General features: G+C 38.4%; 1 protein-coding gene across 5 annotated transcripts in view; it reads right to left on the bottom strand.

The window, feature by feature from the left end:
- The window catches only part of PDGFC (platelet derived growth factor C), a 242344-nt gene that overhangs the window by 36126 nt on the left and 184221 nt on the right, over positions 1-21997 (bottom strand). The window lies entirely within an intron of this gene.

Raw genomic sequence — 21997 nt, 5'->3', positions numbered from 1 at the left:
CAGTGACAGACTGTATTCTCTTAGGCTCTAAAATCACTGCAGATGGTTATTGCAGCCATGAAATTAAAAGATCCTCGCTCCTTGGAAGAAAAGCTGTGACAAACCTAGACAGTGTACTAAAAATCAGACATCACTTTGCCAACAAATGTCTGTATAGTCAAAGGTATGGTTTTTCCAGTAGTCATATAGGGATGTGAGAATTGGATGATTAAGAAGGCTGAGCACTGAAGAACTGATGCTTTCTAATAGTGGTGTTGAAGACTCTTGAGAGTTCTTTGGATTGTATGAGATCAAACCAGTCAATCCTAAAGGAAATCAACCCTGAATATTCACTGGAGGGACTGATGCTGAGGCTGAAGTTGCAATACTTTGGCCAGCTGATAAAAAGAGCTGACTCATTAGAAAATATTCTGATTCTGGGAAATACTGAAGGCAAAAGGAGAAGAGAGGGCAGAGTGTGTGGTAGTTAGATGGCATCACTGATTCAATAGACATGAATTTGAGCACACTCTGGGAGATGGTAAAGGACAAGGAAGCCTGGTGCATTGTAGTCACGGGGTCACAAAGAGTTAGACATGACTTAGCAACTGAAGATTAAGAGCAACATTTAGTCTTATATAATTCCCAACAGAATTGTTCTAAAAGTAATAAAAATGTTAGCATTGGTAACTTTACGTAGATGCACTACAAAGGCAACTCTTAAAACATTAAAAACACATAGAAAAGAATGAAACTTAGTCATTTGAAGTTCTATGGATGAATCTAGACTCTGTCACACAGAATCAACCAAGTCAGAAATAGAAGAACAAATATATTTACACATGTATGGGATACAGAAAAATGATATTGGTGAACCTGTCTGCAGAGTAGAAATGGAGACACAGTCATAGAGAACAGACATGTGGGCCCAGTGGGTGAAGGAAAGGGTGGGATGATTTGAGAGAGCATTGAAATATATACATTACCATGCGTGAAACATAGCTAGTGGGAAGTTACAGGATAGCATATGGAGCTCAGCTCCATGCTCTGTAATGACCTGGAGAGGTGGGGTGGGATCGGGGGCGGTAGGAAGGCTCAAGAGGGCGGGGATATATGGATAAATATATGGCTTACTCACGTTGCGCACCAGAAACTAACACAACATTGTAAAGTAACTATTTTCCAATAGAAAACAATTATATCCCAATAAAAAATGGTAAAAAACAAAAACAAGCCAGAAAAACTTCCATGTACGCATTAGGTGATACATGTAGGTATGGTAGCAACAAGGGCCTGAGGGCATCATCTCCATTTGGCCATCAACTGTTAAATCTATTCTTGGAAGGCCTGCAAATTTTGATATGCCTAATGAAATCCAAATGTTTATTATTCATGGAGATAAAAAGGGGTATATGAAAAGTACTTTCACCATGGCTAACATTTGTAAATATGTTCTGTCAATCCCAAAGGTTGAGGAAAAAATTCTAGTGTCTTTGCTCATACTCAAAACAAATGTGACAGCAAACGGAAATTCTTAATGTTCTCAAAGTAGAGCACTGGGGATGCATAGGTAGGTAGGAAACTGATGAAATAAGTATTAATTTCTATATGATTTACACATGGATGAAATGCAGATTTAACTGGAGCCATAATCCAAACACAGAAAGAAAAATACAATTATATTAACACAAATTAGAGTAAGAATAAATGACAATATCTGTGGGATACTTGAGACAATTTGAAATTAATTAATACCTAAAAGTCACACTCCATGCAAAATATTTTGGTTTACTTATTTAACATATATCCCAAAGACATTGTTTTAAAAGTAATAAAACATATTAATAATGGTCATCTTACACAGATGCAATACAAAGTTTAACATCACAGAAAAGAAGATTGAAGAACAAAACCCAACATGTCAGAATCAGAAAACCTAAGATGAGCAGGAAAACAAGAGCATGCATGAGCAGAGACATAATTTGAAACTGAAGCACCTTCCAAGCAAAACGTCTCAATTGAGTGACAAAATTATTTTACCAAAAATGCTTTATCTTCAGGCAGAAGTGTCATTAATACACAAAGAGTAAATACCACAAAAGGCCCCATTTCGTGTTGTGTGCACAGCTCAGGAAGCCCAGAGACTTGTCTAAACCATGAAACATAGGTTTCCAAAAGCTTTCATCTCTGTTTCCAGTTAGTCAGTCACAGAGAACCAATTCACACCCTGCCTTTATGAGTTGGCCCTGAGATGACTTCCCATCCGAGCTCCAGCCTCTTCTTTGGTGTCACTGAATATGCAGAGAGCTGGAGGGTGTGCAGGAAGTGATATCTTACTCCTGTACTGATGGCTGCCAGCACTACACAGTCATGGGGAACAGGTGGGTTCGGGGCTGCTGACTCAGAAACCATTACATGAACTCTTAATTCCTGCATTAGAAGACGGATGAGTTCTTCAAAAGCCAAGTGCAAAACCAAACTAACAGTGTATCATCACAAACAAGCTGTCTATTTTAATATCACAAACTACAGGGAGGCATTCACTTTATAGTTTCTATTCAAGGCATTTCTGAAAAGTCACGAACAAGCACAAGTTTGCAAAGGAATAAGTTTTCCACAGGTCAACACTGATGAAAGACCTCAAATCTGGATTTCCAGAAATCCATTTTACGTTTTGCAGGATATCATGGAAAGAGTTCTTCAATATCAATTTTGGAGACTTTAAGAATGAATTATTATATATTTTAGCACAGTATGGTATTTTCCCAGAAAGATGAGAAAAATGGTCCAAAGCCATACACTCCCATCTACAGATAATGCATCTTTTACAATCAGGTCAGATGTCTCAAACTCAAGTTGTGGCATGTTCAGTGAGTTGTGAAACTGATTTAGTACATTTAATCCAGCATTCTTAAACAATAAAGAAACAGAAAAGGTATTATAACAATGATTTCATATATTGAGGTTAAGTATTATTTCATAATACAAAAATGTACATACACATATACTTTAAAATGTGATTGTGCGTGTGCACCCCGTGCTTGCATTCAAGACTGAAAAGTTTAACATATACCGACCTAAGGAGAGAATAGCTTGGAATCAGATCATGCCAGAAAATGTGACCTTAAAATAACACCTTTGTTGATGACTGCACGCTAGACACTGAGCTAACCATTTGACATTTAATCCTCAACCAGGCTGTAAGGCAGAAACCTCCCTCATTCTCCTTCGGCAGGTGGGAAAGCTTGCCTAGGGTGATGAAGGCAATTAGTACAGGACTGAGAATTCAAGCCAGACCTGCAACACTCAGATCTGTCATCACAGAAGCCCCTTGCAGTGAGTCCCCAGGAAAAACATCTCAGTCAAGGTGGTAATCTGGAATCTAAGGACACGTGAGGAGCACCAGGAAGACAGAGGAGTAAACACTCCCGCTAAGACAGATGATTCAAAACTTTGTGCCATAAAACTTTGTTCCAGCCCAGCATTCATGACTTGTATTCTGTGGGGGTTATGCCAATTCACAAGCAAAATAAACCAGAGCTCATTTGAAGCTGCATATCTTCAGCCTGATTTGTTTACAGCCACAAGGAGACTGATATACCAGTGGGGGGAGAGTAGGAGGGGATAGATAAAGCTCAGTTGCTTCTAGTTTACAGACTCAATCACCCTTTCCCTTAGCACAAGGAGATGGGCAACTCAGAGCACATCTTATGCTAGAGGGTCATATGATACTTTAGAAAGTAGAATACTTAGTTTTGAAGTAAGGAGTCAGGTTAAGTTAAAAAAGGGTTAAAAAACAAAAATGAAAGAATGGTACAGGGTGGGAAAGTATAGACATTCACAAATATTAAGTTTTGAAAATAACAGAAGTCAAGCAGTTGTTTATGATAAGGAGCATTTAGGAAGAAAGAAAGGAAAGAAGGAGGAAGAAAGAAAGGCAAAAGGAAGGAAGGAAGGGAAAGAGAGAGGGAAGGGGGAAAGCAGGGAGGCGAGAGGGAGAAAGGAAGAAAAGGGAAGCCTGCTCTTCCATTACTTCGGTGAATATCTATCAATTTTTCATAAGTCATTTAACTTTTTCAATGATATAAAAACATCTCTTCCTAAATTTTCATCTGAAGTTCTCTATAAAGGACAGCTCACTGTAGAAAACTCACTCTTTCAAGCTAAGTAACTTGCAGATGCCACGTTATTCTCTGCAGTTTGAAAAACAGTGAAGCAAAATCACAGGAAATATTGCAGATGAGAAAAAAAAATTTCTACAGTGTGCCTGGCATATCATTCCCACTTTGATAGACAAACAAAGGCACAGTTACCAGCAATCTTTCTACTGGCCACACACACTTAAGTTAAAATTTCCCAGTGACAACTTTAAGGCAGTATCAATATCAAAAGTGAACCAAGGACAGGAGTCCTCATCTCAGCTGACCTTCACTGAACTGACCTCCTGGTGTAGGTGACTTTCCTATCGCACAAAGCATACTGGCTGATGACTCCAAGAGTTCCGAGGGCTCACTGAATGCTAATGGCATCCTTTCTGCTCACAAGAGGTGGTGATGGTGGTGGGGGAGTTTATGCCTACCAAGAGATGGCTGTATCATTACCCAAACTACTGCTATCAGCACTATTTGTTTCTGTAACACTCCTAATTTAAATATTATGTAACCCAATCAAACAGGGCCTCTTTGAAACATAGATGCTTCCCAAGGATACCAACCAAAATGAGTTACTATACAAAGGTGCTGTTCAAGCAGATGTGAGAGAGAAAACTGTAACATTTAGGATGGAAAACCTTCCAACATCTTGTTAGACTTCTGCCTTGAGATTGCTTTGAAAGCTATCTTTGACTTCTCATTTTTACTTAATGATACCCAAACTGGAAGTCAATATTCAGGCATTATACCTATGATTTCTGAAAGAAATATAATAAGATTTCAAGTAGCACTGTGTGTATGGGCTAAGTTCCTCAGTTGTGTTCGACTCTCGTGAACCCACGGGCTGTAGCCTGCCAGGCTCCTCTGTCCGTGAGATTCTCCAGGCAAGAATACTGGAGTGGGTTGCCACGACCTCCTCCAGGGGGATCTTCCCAACTCAGGGATCCAACCCATGTCTCTTGCGTCTCTTGCACTGGCAGGTGGATTATTTACCACTAGCTCAACCTGGGAAGCCCTACTTAAAGAAAAGTGAAGTGAAGTGAAAGCCACTCAGTCATCGCCAACCCTTTGCGACCCCATGGGCAATATAGTTCGTGGAATTTTCCAGGCCAGAATACTGGAGTGGGTAGCCTTTCCATTCTCCAGGGGATCTTCCCAACTCAGGGATCAAATCCAGGTCTCCCGCATTGCAGGTGGATTTTTTACCAGCTGAGCCACAAGGGAAGCCCACTTAAAGAAAAGGTCTGGATTTAAATAAAAAGCAGTGAAATTAAAATTAAATGCTTGCAGGATAAACAGTAAGGTCCTATTGTATAACGAAGGGAACTATATTCATATCCTGTAAAAAAACACAATGTATATGAAAAAGTATATATGTAAATATACATATGTTATGTATATGTGTACATAAGTGAGTCATTTTGCTATACACCAGAAACTAAAGCTGTTGTTCATTCACTAAGTCATGTCCAGCTCTTTGCAACCATAACACTCCAGACTCCTCTGTCCTCCACTATCTCCTGGAGACTAATATGTCACAAATCAATTACATTTCATTAAAATACATTTTAAAAAATTCAAATATTAAAGTTGATGTATATCATTGTTAGGACTCTCCTCCTGACTTCTGTATCAACTAATAGATGAACTATCAGGCCCCACTGAGTTCGTGAGCTGGAGTCCATGGAATTCTAAACTTAAAATATAGCTGGAAATTATCATGCGCTACTATATTTTGCTTCCATAGTAGTTTAACTTTTGCATATTGTACAGTTATATTTACAATGTAAATCCTCCCACATACCATACCTGTTGGAACCAAATCACACAGATTTTGCATGAGAAGAGACCTAGTAGCACTGAAGTCATCAATCTCTTCTGCAGCGATGAAAGGCTTTTAAAGCAATCAGTTCTGAGTCTTGACATCAGTTTAAAGCTGCAGATTATATCTTGAGCTCTCAGCATCCTAAAACTTCATTAATCTCTGTCTCAGGGGCAGCAGAGCCTTATTCACGAATTAATTTACAGTGACTATTTACATTTCACACATTCACTCTGAATCCCACATCAAGGAGGGGTGATTTGTGGTATTGCTTTTGGTTTTATAAGCTTTATTCTATGATAGACGTTCTACTCTACACTACAGAATTCTGCACCAAACTACAGAATTTCAGATGAAGATTTCAGATCACCTAGCTCAGAATAGAAATCCTTCTCATGATCGCAGCTGATAATCTGAAGCCATGTCGTGATGCAAAAGTGTATGCTCTTTCTTGATTGAGTCATTTAAAAAAACTATGTATTAAACAAACATCCTTTTAACTTTCATTTCTAGAAGTCTTTTTGTATAACACTGTTATTAATACCTTCTACAGTACCGTGTATTTTTATTCCAAAATTTCTTTCTGAGGTTGGTGGGCTGTGTCAGTGTCACTTTCTGGGCTGTGATATGCTTCTACGTACAGTCATGCAAAATGCTACAACATGTATAATATCATGTAAGAAACGCATCACCAGTCTAGGTTTGATGCAGGATGCAGGATGCTTGGGCCTGGGGCACTGAGATCACCCAGAGAGATGGTACGGGGAGGGAGGTGGGAGCGGGGTTCAGGATTGGGAACACGTGTACACCAGCGGCGGATTCATGTTGATGTATGGCAAAACCAACACAGTATTGTAAAGTAAAATAAAGTAAAATTAAAAAAAAAAATGCTACCTTTAGGGAAAACCAGGTGAAGAGATCTTTCTCACAGATGAATGTCAGCTTACAATTATTTCAAAATAGAATGTTCAAATTCTTATTGAACAAAAGTTGATTAGGAGATAACACTATGGTTGAAATTCATGAGCTTTTTTTTTTTTTTTCTGTTGCTTTCCTCTGAATCTTAGGTAAGCTTCATTCTTTCTGGGTATACTCCCTCACAGGGAAAATGAGAATCTCTTCTCATAGTTATTATAAAGAATAAATGAGAGGACACATATCAAGAACCCAATATAGTAGCAGATATTAAATAAATGGTTCATACTACTGTTATTTATGTCAGTAGGCTGGAGTGTTTTAAATCAGCTTTTATACAAAGTTACAGTTAAAATACAAAATTCCATGTATCTTCAGGTCAAAGGACTGAACCCTTACTTAAGCCAAATTGCCACAGCCTCACAATACAGATAAAGAAGGGAAAACTAGACGCACAAGGGCACGACAACACAGAGGCCAAGATGGTGCTTTCAGAGAGTTAATTTACTTAATTGCTCAAATATGGAATAATGCTGCAGCATTCTCGCCAAATACACTGTGGCAAAGCCAGGGGCAATAGTGAAGGCTTTTTATGGAACAAGGAGTTCTAGTGGAAGAGCATGATGCCAGGATCTGGGAAGACCAACTGAAATACACAGCACAAATGCACAATTCTCAGTCCATACTGGTACTGCCACCATTACAGACCTCCGCGGAGTTCCACAAGGTGAGTGAGCAGCATATAAACACTAAATTCAGGGCAGTCAGATCCCCGCAGAAGACCAAGGCTAAAAGGGATCCCTCAATGTTAACAAAACACTGCAGCCTGGGTGGATTCAGGAGATCCTTTCATTACTTTTACCAGTAATAGGCTTAGAATACCACAAAACATCACTCATCATATTCGAAAAGGAAAGGAGAATATTTCCGTCAGAATGTTTGAGATGACTTCTAAAGACTCTCGTCCAAAGGACCTGTCATCTCTTTCCACATTGCCTCACTCAAGCATTGGAAGTCAAGTCTGAGCACGCAGTGTCTTTCTGTCTCTGGAATAATTTGGTGTCTTTCACGTGACTCTTCCTAAAACAACTCATTATACTTAATGCTATTTCATTAACTTATACTCAGCAGGAAAATGCCTTTTTCAAGCTCTATCAGAATGTTATTCTTCTGGAAAAAGGCATTTCCTCTCAAGTGGTGCTATGAAATTTATAAGCACAATTTTAGACGTAGTATTAGAACATTTGCACAAGCTGACTTGGAGCTATCCATGTTTATTTCCTCTATCTTAGATTTTATTTTAGAGCCTTGGATAATTGCCACTTCAATGCCTTTCTTATTATTCTCTCAAAGGGAAAAAAAAAAGTTTTTAAATGGAAACCTTAGCTTTCTTAAGCAAACCTGCTTTAGAAGTACTTAAGATAATTCATATGGTATTTTAAGGCAACAGATGACAGCCTTAATCCAGCTTCTGAATAACTACTTGCAGTGGAGAAACACAGGGCAAGGTACGAGACAGGTATTTCCATAATGGCTTTTACTTACAGTGAAACAAAGGCTGACTTACTTTTTTAAAAAATGTATATTATTGGAGTAGAGTTGATTTACAGTGTTGTGTTAGCTTCAGGTATACAGCAAAGTGATTCAGGTTTGCACACAGGCACATTCTTTTCATATTCTTTTCCAGTATGGTTTAAAAGTTGACTTATTTGTCTAGAGTGGAAATGACCTAGGCAGACACAGGACCTCTGTCCTGGGGCCAAGACACCACGACATCGAGGTGCTTGAATTTCCTCCCTGTTCACTGAGCCTTCGGTGACCTCCAGGTAGTCATCCTGCAAACAGCTGTGAAGTGGCATTCTCTGCATATATTAATCCTTAGACGAATGTTTTCTCTTCCATTCACTTTAAATCTTATCAAGTGTCTACTATTTTTCAGACACTGTGCACAAAATACATAATTTCAGATTAAAAATGCTCTGGGTCTTCTTTGGCATTCCAGCCGGCTACATCATTTGGGTGCTTCATAGGAGACTGCTGATGAAGTTTAATTTGCCTCCTTATGCTTGTTTTCCAACTTTCTTTTTCTTTTTCTTTGTACCAGTGCTAGCCTTCAGTTCCCTTAATGACAAAATGCTGAAAAAGTCTTTGGAGCTGAAAAGATTCTAGGTTACTTACAGGCAACTGTGTAATTTTTCAACTGCAATGGAACTTGATGGATAAATGAAATATGATCAGTGAGATATTGACTCCACGGACTTTTTATTTTTTGGTAATATTGTGTTTACTTTGAAAGTGCTTATTAAAGGAACTTACATCTTGTTTGCACTTTAAAGGTAACTATGTGGAAAAAGTATAATAACCCTCAATACTTATTACCACTATAATTTTATAACTGGTGAATTCTAATTTAGCTCACCAACTTCTCAAAGTTCCCAAAGTAGCCATGACATCATTATCAGCAGAAATAACAGTTAGGTGTTTTAATTGCAAAATATTTGTTTCTCAATGACCTTCCTGATATATTTTCCCAAACCAGCCCAGAGGCAGCCTGGCTTTAGACTCTATTTAAATAGCCTCACTTCACTGAGTCATAATCTAAAAATGGTGGTTTTAATGAATTATGGGGGTTAAATAATATAAAAATGTCCATCAAGGGCTTCCCTGCTGGCTTAGTGGGAAAGAATCCACCTGCCAATGTAGGAGACGTGGGTTCAATCCCTGATCTGGGACAATCCCACATGCCGTGGAACAACTGCACCACAGTGTTGAGCCTGGGCTCTCGAGTTGGTGAGCGGAAATTACCAAGCCCACAGGCTGCAACTACTAAAGCCCAGGCCCCCGATAGCCTGTGCTTCACAACAAGACAATCCACTGCAATGAGAAGCCTGTGCACCGTACCCGCTGCTTGCCACAATGAGTGCAAAGCCCATGCAGCAACAAAGACGCAGCACAGCCAAAAAAAGGTGTGTCAAAACCAAAAATGTGCCCATCAAGCATTCAATTAGTGTTCATTCTCTTCTGCCTGATTCAACTGTTTCCAAGCTGACATTGTTAAGCAATCTCTTTCCAAAATATGTTTCAAATATACTTGACTTTCAAAAATTAACTTCTCCCTGCACAAGGAACTATACTAGATATTTTGTAAGAGCCTATACGGGAAAAGAAAAAGAATTTTAAAAAGAACACACACATACATACACACATGTACAAATGAATCACTTTGCTGTTCACCTGAAACTAACATGACATTGTAAATCAACTATATGGCAATTAAAAAAAATCATAACACTAATCATATTGACCTTTTAGTTTTGTTCTAAGACTAAGGAAGACTTAGTTTTGTTCTAAGTCAGAGGAAGAAAAAAAATATATGATACACAAAATCAGGTTTGTGTAGTTTTAGAGTAATCTTAAATAAATAACAAATATGTTATCTTAGTTAAAGGAATAGATAAAAATGTAAAAGCTCTAGTCTTAATGTTTGAAGCATTCAAATACATTAATAGCACTATTCAAATAAATGAATATTTGAAGACTGTTTTTAAGGATAGCATTTTCTCAAATGTATGGATCATATATAAGTTGTTTGGTATGACTGACAGGTATAAAGAATGAATCATGGTTGGTATCCTAGTGGTTACTACTATGTGTATGTGTATCAGTTGCTCAGTCATGTCAGACTCTGCGACCCCATAGACTGTAGCCCACCAGGCTTCTCTAACCAACGGATTCACCAGGCAAGAGTACTGGAGTGGGTCCCCATTACTTCTAGACAGGATATTAATCCTGAAACATAGTTCAGGAAATGTTAACTAGCTCATCAAGTCCTCTGTGCCTCTGCAACTTTAAAAAACTAAACATAAGATTAGCATAATCACGCAAAGCAACTTCTACAGTGGCTTATTTATCTGGGCTGGGAGGGTAGCAGTCATCTACATTTCTTTTACCTTAATATTTATACTCTATTGCTCTTGCTACAAGTTGAGAATGGTGCCTATAGCCTGAAACAGACAGGGTAGCCTATTCTCAAGACTCTGACTTTTAAAGGTATAATGCTTTTCATCCATTTAGAGATAAAAAGTTGCAGATCAGAGAATAACATTCATCTTGTTGGAGGTTTACAGGAACACTGTGACCTGACCTAAGGTGGACAGCTGCAAGCAGAAAGGATTTTAAGACCAAGAAGTGTGCAACAACCAACAACGCCCCTAACTCACTTGGCCTTTAAAATGCTTTCCTGAAACCCTTTGGGGAGTTTGGGGTTTATAGGACAATTAGTCACCCATCTCCTTTCTTGGCCCTGCAATATACCTTTCTCTGCCCCAAACTCTGAAGTTTTGGTTTGATTGGCATCAACTGTGCAATGGGGCCACACACTTGAGAATCCTGGTATGGGTAGCAATTTCCCTTTTCCAAGGGGTCTTCTTGACTCAGGGATCAAACCCGGGTCTCCTGAATTGCAGGCAGTCTCTCTACCATCTGAGCCACCAGGAAAAGCCTTGAATTAGTAACAGTTCCTAAATACCAATTACAGAGCACCACACCCTGCATGCACTGTGTCTTCGATATTGTACAGAGTTTCTGAATGTTTTGTTAAGTGGGTAACTTAGTCTTTAGTAAGAAATTACTATAGGAATTAAAAAAAAAGAAACTATGGTGATTGTAGCTCTGCAGTTCTAAAGGTATTTTTAAATGCATCATCCTTTAAGGTTAAAAGAAAAATGGAAAGGAGCCTACTGAGATAACACTTGAAAGCCACAGGCAGGTGGATGTATAGTTGTTGCATTGGTGGACCTGCAGGAGAAAAAGCCCAGAAGCTACCTCACTGACATGAAAGAACCACCCAAAAGCTCTGGGGTGAGGTGGTGTCAGGTACTTATGGCTGTGGTAATGACGGGAGGCTGCAAAGAGGGGGAATGGTTGGAGATCGTGAAACATCAGACATCCCCAAACTACTTCACTGCTGGGCCAGAAGAGGGATTTAACCCAGCTTGAATTTGTTCCCTGAGCACGATTAACACAAGGATTTATGGCCTGAGGAACCCAAGCAAAAAAGGGAGCAGCACTGTTGCTCTGAATGTGCGATGAGGAGGAGGTTGAATATAAACCTTTATACCTAATGCTGTGACTCAGCTCTGAGTCCAGAGAACTGGCAGCCAGGACTCGTTAGAGAAGAGACAAGGGGAATCTGGGGGTTTTCAAGGAACTGACCCTGCCAGCTCACAAGACAGTAAACACCTTTGTCAGCAAGCCCATCACATGCACAGAATGTCCAGTCAGCTTCAAAGTGGTCAACTCAGATTTTAGTCTGAGCCAAGAATTCAAGTTGGAGGGTTAAATCAAGGCATTTTCAGTTACGCAAGATCACAAAAACTTTCTCTATGATACTCCTTTTTTCTCAGTAAATTCGTGGGGCTTTTGCTCCCTTCCCAAATAAGGAAGTAAACTAAAAGAGAGGAAGACAAAAGATCCGGCAAACAAGGGATCTAATTCAAGACAAGAGCAAAAGGGAATGCTCAGGACAGTGGTGGAGACAAAGCTCCAAGGATGATTGCTGGGCAGCAGGTAAAGGGGCAGCCAGCCCACAGAGAAGCAGACCAACTGTTCCTGCAGGGATTTCTTCTGGAAGATGAATTTATTAGGAAACTTAATGTATCTGACTACACGGAGAGCAGATTCACAAAATTTGAGGAATGATTTGGGGATGAATCAGTGATAAATATATAGAAAGATAAGCAAATCCCCAACCGATATAACTCTAAAGAAAACAAAACAAAACAAAACAAAACAAAAAAAAAACAGAGAGCAAGAAAGGAGATGCTGTCACAGCATACTTCATGGCTTAGCTGTGAGAAATGATTGCGTGGCTGCCATGATGTACACAATGCATCTAGATCTGGATATAGTTAGGATCCAACAGAGGGTAGGGGGGTGGTGGGGAGGGGATGGGAGGTGTCCACAGGTGTGAAAGCAGGAGGGTGAAAAAGTGTGCAGGCCTCACCTTTAGAACATGAAGTCAACGACGTCTACAAACAGTTCTTAAAACCAAAGAAGCAGAAGTAGCAACAAAAGCCGGTGACCTGAAGGTCAGTTCTAAGAGCATCACTTAAAACCAGGATCTAATGCCTGATGATCTGAAGTGGAGCTGATCTAATAATAACAGAAATAAAGTGCACAGTAAATGGAATGTGCTTGGCACTTCCCTGCTGGTGCAGTGGATAAGAATTTGTCTGCCAATGCAGGGGACACAGGTTCAATTCCTGGTCTGGGAAGATCCCACATGCCATGGAGGGACTAAGGCTGAGTGCTATAACTACTGAAGTACACATGCCTAGAGCCTGTGCTCTGCAACAAGAGAAACCACTGCAATGAGAAGCCTGCATACTACAACTAGGGAAGAGCGACCACTCTCTGCAACTTGAGAAAGCCTGCAAGTAGCAAGGAAGACTCAGCACAGCCGAAAATAAATAAATAAATACATACAATGTGCTTGAATCATCCTGACACCACCCTCCACTCCACAGTCTGTGCAAAAATTGTCTTCCATGAAATTGGTCCCTGGTGCCAAAAAGGTTGGGAGCTGCTGACTTAAAGGAACCAGAAAGTGCCTGCCTCCAAAGGACAACAGTTGGGTAGGGAAAAGGGGCACGGCAACTGCCAAGTGTGTAACTAGCCCAAGAAGGGCTGCTTTTTAAAGATAAGCAACTGTAACTCTGACAAAATTAAGATTGCATGTCAAAGTGTACAGGAAGAATGAAAGAATGTTTCTTGATGGTCGGGACAGTCTTGTTTAACTGACAGTGTCTCATCACCCTCATCACACCCGAGAACAAAATATGTATAGTCTGGAACAGTGCCTTGGTGCTGGGCCTTCGCCATCTGCAAATTATCAGACAAGCTAGTGTTAACCCAGAAAAGATGGCAGGTGGTCATGCATCGTAGCTCCGGGCATAACAGACACTGACAGTTGACAAACTTGATAGGTTTAAATCGGAAGCTCAGAAAAGTTGGTACAATAAAAGCAAGTACTACAAACCGAAATCATGAAAAAAAAAAATTCTCACTGGAATAATTTGAAAAAATTTGAAATATATCCATCTAATTCTAAGAGGAAATCTCACTCTTTTTTGAAATCCTGAAAAACAGAGAACACATGGGCATGTTAGCTATAAAATATGCAAGCAGAGTCTCCAGTCTACCCATAAAATATCCATGCTTGTTTGAATATAAAAAAAGTATTTCCCCAACATCTTGTAGTAAAACTCTCTGTATCCTGCTCAGTTTGTGGTTTAGAGCATATTCTTCCCCCTAATTCACTGTGAGATGGTCTTGGATCAGAATTTCTAAGCACACTTGATGAAAATGCAGATAATTTTCTTTTTCTCCAGGAAAAGAGAATCATAATCTCTGACATCTGACAATATACATTTTTAGTAAGTTCTTGATATTTATTATATAGTTGCTATCAAATTTATGCTAGATAATTCCCAGGTTTTTGTTTGTTTGCTGGTTTGTTTAGTTTTCTTTAAGAGTTGTGATATCCTCTGCTCTCAACAATTGCCTCTCTTCCTTCTCAAAATCTTTCTAGCTACTTGTCACACAAATACTTGTACAGGTATATTTTGTACAAGTATTGTACAAATGTTGTACAGTATATATTTCTTCTCCAAAGCAAGCAAGGCTCTTAAGAGACACAGGGAAATACCATATACATCTCTGAATTTTCTCATAACAAAATATCTCATCAAGTATTCTTCAATAAATGCTAAAAGAAAAAATTATCAGGAACATGGATGGGAATATTGAAGAAAACATATCTATTTTGTCATTTTAAATGGTGACAAACTTACTTCTAGAGAGCAGTTCTCTCCATTGGATTTAGGTTGCTGTGTTGACCCTAAGATTTTAAATCTTTGTGGCTTTTGATGTAAAAATATGAATCAAACTCCAAACTTCAATTAGTCTAAATTCTAATTTATAACCCACTTGGGTATATCAACTTAAAATGATCTGCCTGCCTTTTACCATTTCTGCAGTTTTAGCAACTGCCTTTTTCTTTCCAACTACAAATCACTCTATCTGTGAGATTGTTTCTTAGATAGCTCGGAATTAACTGGAACAAAAAACATCAGCAGAAATGGAAGACAGCCCATACTCTTCACGTGAAAGGGAGCTCTGTGTCCAAGGGTTGGAGGGTGGGTGGAAAAATATATTTAACAGCTCTTAGCCAAGTAAGAGTTTAGTCTCTGCAGCAATTGTATAATTTCTTTGATGCAAAAAAACACTGTCACCTCAAGACTCCCTGCATAAATATACAAGTAAGTTGTATATTTTAATAAAAATCAAATCATTCCAATGTGTTTCAGACTCTAGTGTAGGCATATTATACTTAAAATACTTCTTGCATTCTTTGCTACAAAAAAAATTCTAAGTACACATTTTTCTCTTAATTCTCTCTAAAGGTAAACAAAATTTAATTTTAAAGGTTTAAACCTAAATTTTTATTTGTTCACATCAGTTTAATATGATAACATAGGAATGCAATGCAGTTTGTTATGAAGATTTATGATTCTTAAAAATCTTGAATACATTTTGACATTTTCTCTCCTATGGGACTTGTGTTAGGATACTGGTTTTTTTCTTTCTTCCCCTGAGAAAGTGAACCAGTGAATCTGATGCCTTGTTTGAGAGTCAGCTGGAATTTTTCTTAAACTGAACAACATAAAAGCAAATCTGGCTTTCAGGTAAGACTCTTCTTGACAAGATCATAATAGTGATAAACCTACGGGCATATCCAGAAGGGGTAGAAAACATCTCCTCCCTCCTTCTTTCTTGCCCCCGAGGCCAATATTCACTGAGTGGCTCTGTACCCCTCATCCTGCATAATTAATAACTCCTTTGGTGATCAGTCATGCATTCCTCAATGGCCCCTCAGGCCTCAAGTGTCCTCTGAGGCCGCTGGTGGAAACCACACACCCTCTGCTCCCAACCCGTCGCCCCTTCACTTCCCACACGTACTTCACAGGAAAGCTCATCGGGTCAGAAGAGCACACAGTGGGTTGCAAGTGGTTGTCATACTTATACTCATTCTCTCACATACATTCATCTCTGGGTATAATTTTACTAGTAAGAATAAAATATTTGTGATACCCAACAGGTGCCAGTTATACACATTAAAAAAGAAAAAGTAACACAGGGAACTAGATTCAATATACTATGATAAACCATAATGGAAAAGATTGTATAAGAAAAGAATATATCTATGTCTATACAGATATGTATAACTGAATCATTTTGCTGTACAGATGAAATTAACACAACACTATAAATCTACTGTATTTCAATAAAAATGTGAAAAGATTAAACAATAACCTTTGGTAATTTAAGAAAATTAAAATTAAAATCATACTAATAATGGAACAAATTTGGAAGCAACTTAAAGGAAGATGAGTTGCACGGGACTGTATTAAAGGAGCCCTCAATTCATTCATATTCCACCATCCTCCTCCTTTCCTTTATTTTCAGACAATAAAGGAAAGAAGATCAAAATATATGGAGTCAAGGGGGCTTCCCAGGTGGTCCAGCGGTTAAGAATCCATCTTGCAATATAGGAGACGTGGGTTTGATAACTGGTCGAGGAACTAAGATCGCATGTGCCATGAGGCGACTAAACCCAGGGGCCACAACCACCAAGCCTAAGCCTGTAAGCCACAACTAGAGTGTGTGCGCCACAACAAAAGATCCTGCAGGATGCAATGAGGAGCACATGTGCCGCAACTAAGACCCAATGTGGCCAAATAAATAAATAAGTAATTTGAAAAAGTATATGGAGTCAAGTGGTATGGTAGCAGCTCTAATATCTATTTTTTTAATCTAAACTGATCCAGTCATTAAATTGAAAAGGAGAGCAAAGAAACTGTTGAAAATACTGTTACCACTTCTGATCAGAATGCTTAGATTAAAACTCTTTAAAACATAATATTCAATAAAACCATTTTGAAAGAAAACAGCAGTAGTTTAATCACCCTTCAAAATATTAACCAGATTGGAGAAAAAGAGTCCTCAAAACTCAGAACCATTAAAAAAGTATGGATTACAAGTAATATTATCCTCAAGAAGAATAGCTCTCTATATAAATAAAACCATTAAAAATATTCAGATCTGGATTTGTATATTTTGTTTCAAAAACAGGTATGGTTTTGTGATGTAACTGCCCAACAAATATATATTTTAAAAATAAATACTGTTTCTTGGTTAACAAAAAACATGATACATATTTTACATTAAGGCCAAGATTTTTTTAAAAAATAAAACTTTTAAAAAAGTTTTTGATATGAGAAAAGATGTTATTTTCCAGCCTTTGTAGGTTTAACATTTTAAAGTAATGGTGCTTATACTACAGTACACAAAGTAAAACATACATACTCTATTATAAATTACTCTGAAATTAAACAAGAAATTTTCTTTTCTTTCTAAGAGATCTGAAATGTGCACTGGCTCTCAATGTGTGTGGCCTCCAAACAGAGACAAGCTTGCACTGTTTTATTTCAGTTTTGCTTCATTTCTTCCCAAACAATCTCTCACTGCTAATCTACCGGGCCTTTTTTCCCTCTCTTCTAGCATAAAGGAAACAAAAATCAAAGACATTATTAACTCCTTACGCACCATTGGAAAGCTGAATATATATCCTTTGCCCTGGTTTTCTTTTCCATTACTTATTAATGGAGCATGACTAGAGAATATACTTTTCCACAAATAATTCTTGAAAACTGCATGAGAATTCTAAAATTTTTAATGTGTGTAGTCAATCTGTGAGTACTTTTGAAGCTATTAACAACTAGCCATATAATTTCAGGTATATATCTTATGCTAAGTTTTTTCCTAAACCAACACTTAGTCTATAATATCTACTTGAAAGAGCAAAATGGGAAGATGAATTTTATTTATGTCTTAGTCTAAGGTACCTGGTAATCAAGAAAAAGGTATTGGAAGTTTAATATTACAAAGGAAAGAATATCTATATACAATATAAATAAAATATACTAAGGACTGCCCTGGTGGCTCAGATGGTAAAGAATCTGCCTACAAGGTGGGAGACTCAGACCACCATCACTTTGTTCACAGTAGTAAGGGATCCCTTGTTTCACTATATGCTCTCATTCACTAGTGGAGTGAAAAAGAGTGGGTGAATCATCTTACAAAAGTAAGCACAATTGTTCATGGAAACGTGTGTGACAAAACCTGCTTCTGAGAATTTTAACTAATGCATTAAAACTCTCCTGCTAAGATGTATGGTGATCAGAGTCACGGAATTTTAAAGGCTGACTAGAATCAAATATTCATTCAAGCTCCCAAAAAAGGACTGCAGAGTTCAGTCTTATTTGTTAAATACAGAAGATATTAAAATAAACTTTCTTTATAATTATCCCAGATGAGTGTTATTACACTCAACAGTTTTTCTATGTATGAAAAGATGCAAAATATTCATTCAGATAATTATTAAAAAGCAGGAAAGATGATTATGTACATCAATGCACATGACATCATAAGTAGGCACTAATTTAACTACTTGGGTGTCTAGTCTCCAACCAAAAAAGAAGATGCCAATTCCATTCTTTAAAGAGGGTAAGCATCATGGTCCTTGGCAATAGAACATAATACACCAGGCCAAGGAGAATATGTGGTGTCATTACTCAATTGTTCAGTTTTCTGGTTTATGAGTTATCACTACTGTGCAACATACAGTAAACGAGGCAGCTCCATGGGGTTCAGATACCCTCCAGGAGCAATGGAGGATGAGGTACCACTGAGCAGCTGCACAGCGACAAACCTCAAGGCACGAAGTTCAGAGCCCACTCAGGACCTGTGCTGAATATCATGTCTTCAGTACAAAACTGAGAAGCCATCAGGCCAGTGGCCCCTTGGCTCTACCTTGCACTGATGAGTTTGCAGTCAGTGGGACTATGGCCTCTGAGGAGCTGGGGGAGCTAATTATGAAGTTCATCTCTGGCAAAAAAAAAAAAAATATGAGTGATGATCCAGGGGTTCAGAGGAGCACTTGCCCCCGAGCAAATGCCACAGAACTTTAAAGCCTATGCTCCAAAGGCAATCTTTCGCCCTGAGGCTTTCCTTCACTGATACACAGATAAGACTGATGGATGCTGTCCTGTTGGCAAGGATGCAAGGGGGACAGAGGGACAGGCAGGGAGGGGTGCCGTTAGCGATGCATGGTGATAATTCAAAACACGCTGTGAGGCTGCAAAGCAAAATTACTTGTCAAATTTTCACGTAGCCACTTCAGGCAGTTATTGAGAGCAGAATGGGTGTGGCTGCATGGGAAGAGAGATGGGTGCATGCAATTAGGACAAAGGACAAATGAAGGAATGGCAGATAAACTGTCACAGTAAACGTCAACCTGAAAGAAAGCCTGTGACACGGTACAATTCATGTACCAATGATCACTCCAGAGAGCAATCTGGCAAGATTGAAATCACCACATCACATAAGGCAGTGCCAGAACCACTGTCCTGTTCTCTCATTTCTCTGTCCCTAGCTTGCTGGCTTTCTAAGCAGAAAGCAAACTAGAATAAGGGCTCTTGTGCTATTTTTCCCAGGCAGCCATCACTGGGCAATTTAGATACAAAGAAAGACAGGGCTCAGCAGAGCCCAGGAATTTGTCAACCCCCAGCCCCCAAAGTCCATATTTACAATTCATCCAGCTATTTCAATAATGAACTAAAAATGCACTGAGTTTAATTTTGATGATACGATCTGTGATGGACACCGTTTCCACCCAGAACCTCACAGATGAAGTTCCTGGTGTTAGTCACAGTGAATCTCCGGTAACGAGTCAAATTCAGGGGCAAGACCCTTTCTGGTCCAGAGGATGGGTGGTACTTACAGCAGATCATCTACATGTCTTTATCTCATCTCCAGGCTCAGGAATCTGACATACACTTACACAGAGAAACACAAGTGTCAGTGAACCTGCTGTTACAAGTTAAGCTGGGGTGACGGAGTTGCATGGTCCACTCAGTGCTCAACCACTTACCGAAAAACTGTAACGGGGCTGGGACTAAATGAGGCATTGCGCATTTCCTGTTTTTGTCTTTATATATTAAATATCCTCCACACAACTGCATGAGCTACACAACCAGAAAATTCATGAGACCATAAAATCAGAAAAAGACAACCCTTGGTGTTGGCATACATATGTTTTCACTTTCATGTCTTATTCTGTGGGAGGATAATAGGTTGCTATCAACATAATATGAAGCTGCTAGCTGATTTAACATACAAATAACTTCTCAGTTTCAAGTTTATTTTTGTTACAGGTTTGGGGTAAATCAAATCTTTTATATGATTCAAGATCTATTGTTATGTTTTATAGTATAGATTGTTTCATGTTTAAATATATAAGAACATTAGCTGTGCTAAAACCCAAATTGAAAATATGGACTGCATAACTTTGTGAAAGTGCAACCATGGCTTCTAAGGCTATTTTAGACTTAAATATTAAACTCACAAATTCTGTGAAGCAGAGTACTGTGAAAGGATGATAAATTCTTGTGGCTTCATTCATGTTGATAATCATAGTATCAATGTATTTTTAAATAAGTTCATCTTTGTCTACCATTAACACTTTTCTAGATGAAATTATTAAATTTTATTAAAGCTAATGTATATTTAATGTAATATTAAAGCTAATGTATATTTAATGTAAAGCTTAAATAAGCTACATAAGGAGATTGATCAAAAGTCATCATATAAAATTCATAACATATATTTTAGAAATATCTCCCTTATTTAAATTGCACACAATAAACAATTCTGTTACTAAATAAATACAATTATCATTTTCCTGCTTTAATTTAAATTTTGTTATTTCTTTTCAGATGTATCTCAAATAACACTTAATTTCACAATTTAATCAGTGGCTTAAATAGTATTTCAAAGTTGGCTTAAAGCTCAACATTCAGAAAACGAAGATCATGGCATCTGGTCCCATCACTTCATGGGAGATAGACGGGGAAACAGTGGAAACAGTGTCAGACTTTATTTTTGGGGGCTCCAAAATCACTGCAGATGCTGATTGCAGCCGTGAAATTAAAAGACGCTTACTCCATGGAAGAAAAGTTATGACCAACCTAGACAGCATATTGAAAAGCAGAGACATTACTTTGCTGACTAAGGTCCGTCTAGTCAAGGCTATGGTTTTTCCAGTGGTCATGTATAGATGTGAGAGTTGGACTGTAAAGAAGGCTGAGCGCCGAAGAATTGATGCTTTTGAAGTGTGGTGTTGGGGAAGACTCTTGAGAGTCCCTTGGACTGCAAGGAGATCCAACCAGTCCATTCTGAAGGAGATCAGCCCTGGGATTCCTTCGGAAGGAATGATGATAAAGCTGAAACTCCAGTACTTTGGCCACCTCATGCGAAGAGTTGACTAATTGGAAAAGACTCTGATGCTGGGAGGGATCGAGGGCAAGAGGAGAAGGGGACAACAGAGGATGGGATGGCTGGATGGCATCACTGACTCGATGGACGTGATGACGGACAGGGAGGCCTGGCGTGCTGCGATTCATGGGGTCGCAAAGAGTCGGACACGACTGAGTGACTGAACTGAACTGAACTGAACTGAATCAAAAAGGGAAACTTCTGTTTAATGGTATAATACAAATATATTAAGCAAAATATTGATTCCATATTTTCTAAATTACCTCATGAATTGGTAGTGTGCTAGGTACATTCTTTTATAAACAGTTAGGATATGCATATTAATTAATGCATGTAATTCACACCATACTGTCCTCCCAGTGTGCAATGATTTGCTAAATCTGTCAAAACCATCAATGGTATCAATTTTATATTGTTTTAAGTGGTGATACTGATCATATTTGAGTAGTATATTAGGGGACATCACATTTGTACTTCTGAATTGCTATTATAAGTAGAATGGGATAAAAATAGCCAAAATGATTCCAATACTTCTGTTATAGTACAATAAATAGATACAAATGTTTACAATAATACATAAAAGGTACAAGAAATTGTGACACAAATGAAAAGAGAGTAACAGTTATAATCAGAGAAAATAGATTTCTTAAATTCCTGTAAAAATTTTGAAACT

This window comes from Ovis aries, chromosome 17 (genome assembly GCF_016772045.2).
Source record: "Ovis aries strain OAR_USU_Benz2616 breed Rambouillet chromosome 17, ARS-UI_Ramb_v3.0, whole genome shotgun sequence".
NCBI classification, from domain to species: domain Eukaryota; kingdom Metazoa; phylum Chordata; class Mammalia; order Artiodactyla; family Bovidae; genus Ovis; species Ovis aries.
The sequence above is the reverse complement of the archived record's forward strand: the minus strand, read 5'-3'. Positions and strand labels throughout refer to the sequence as shown.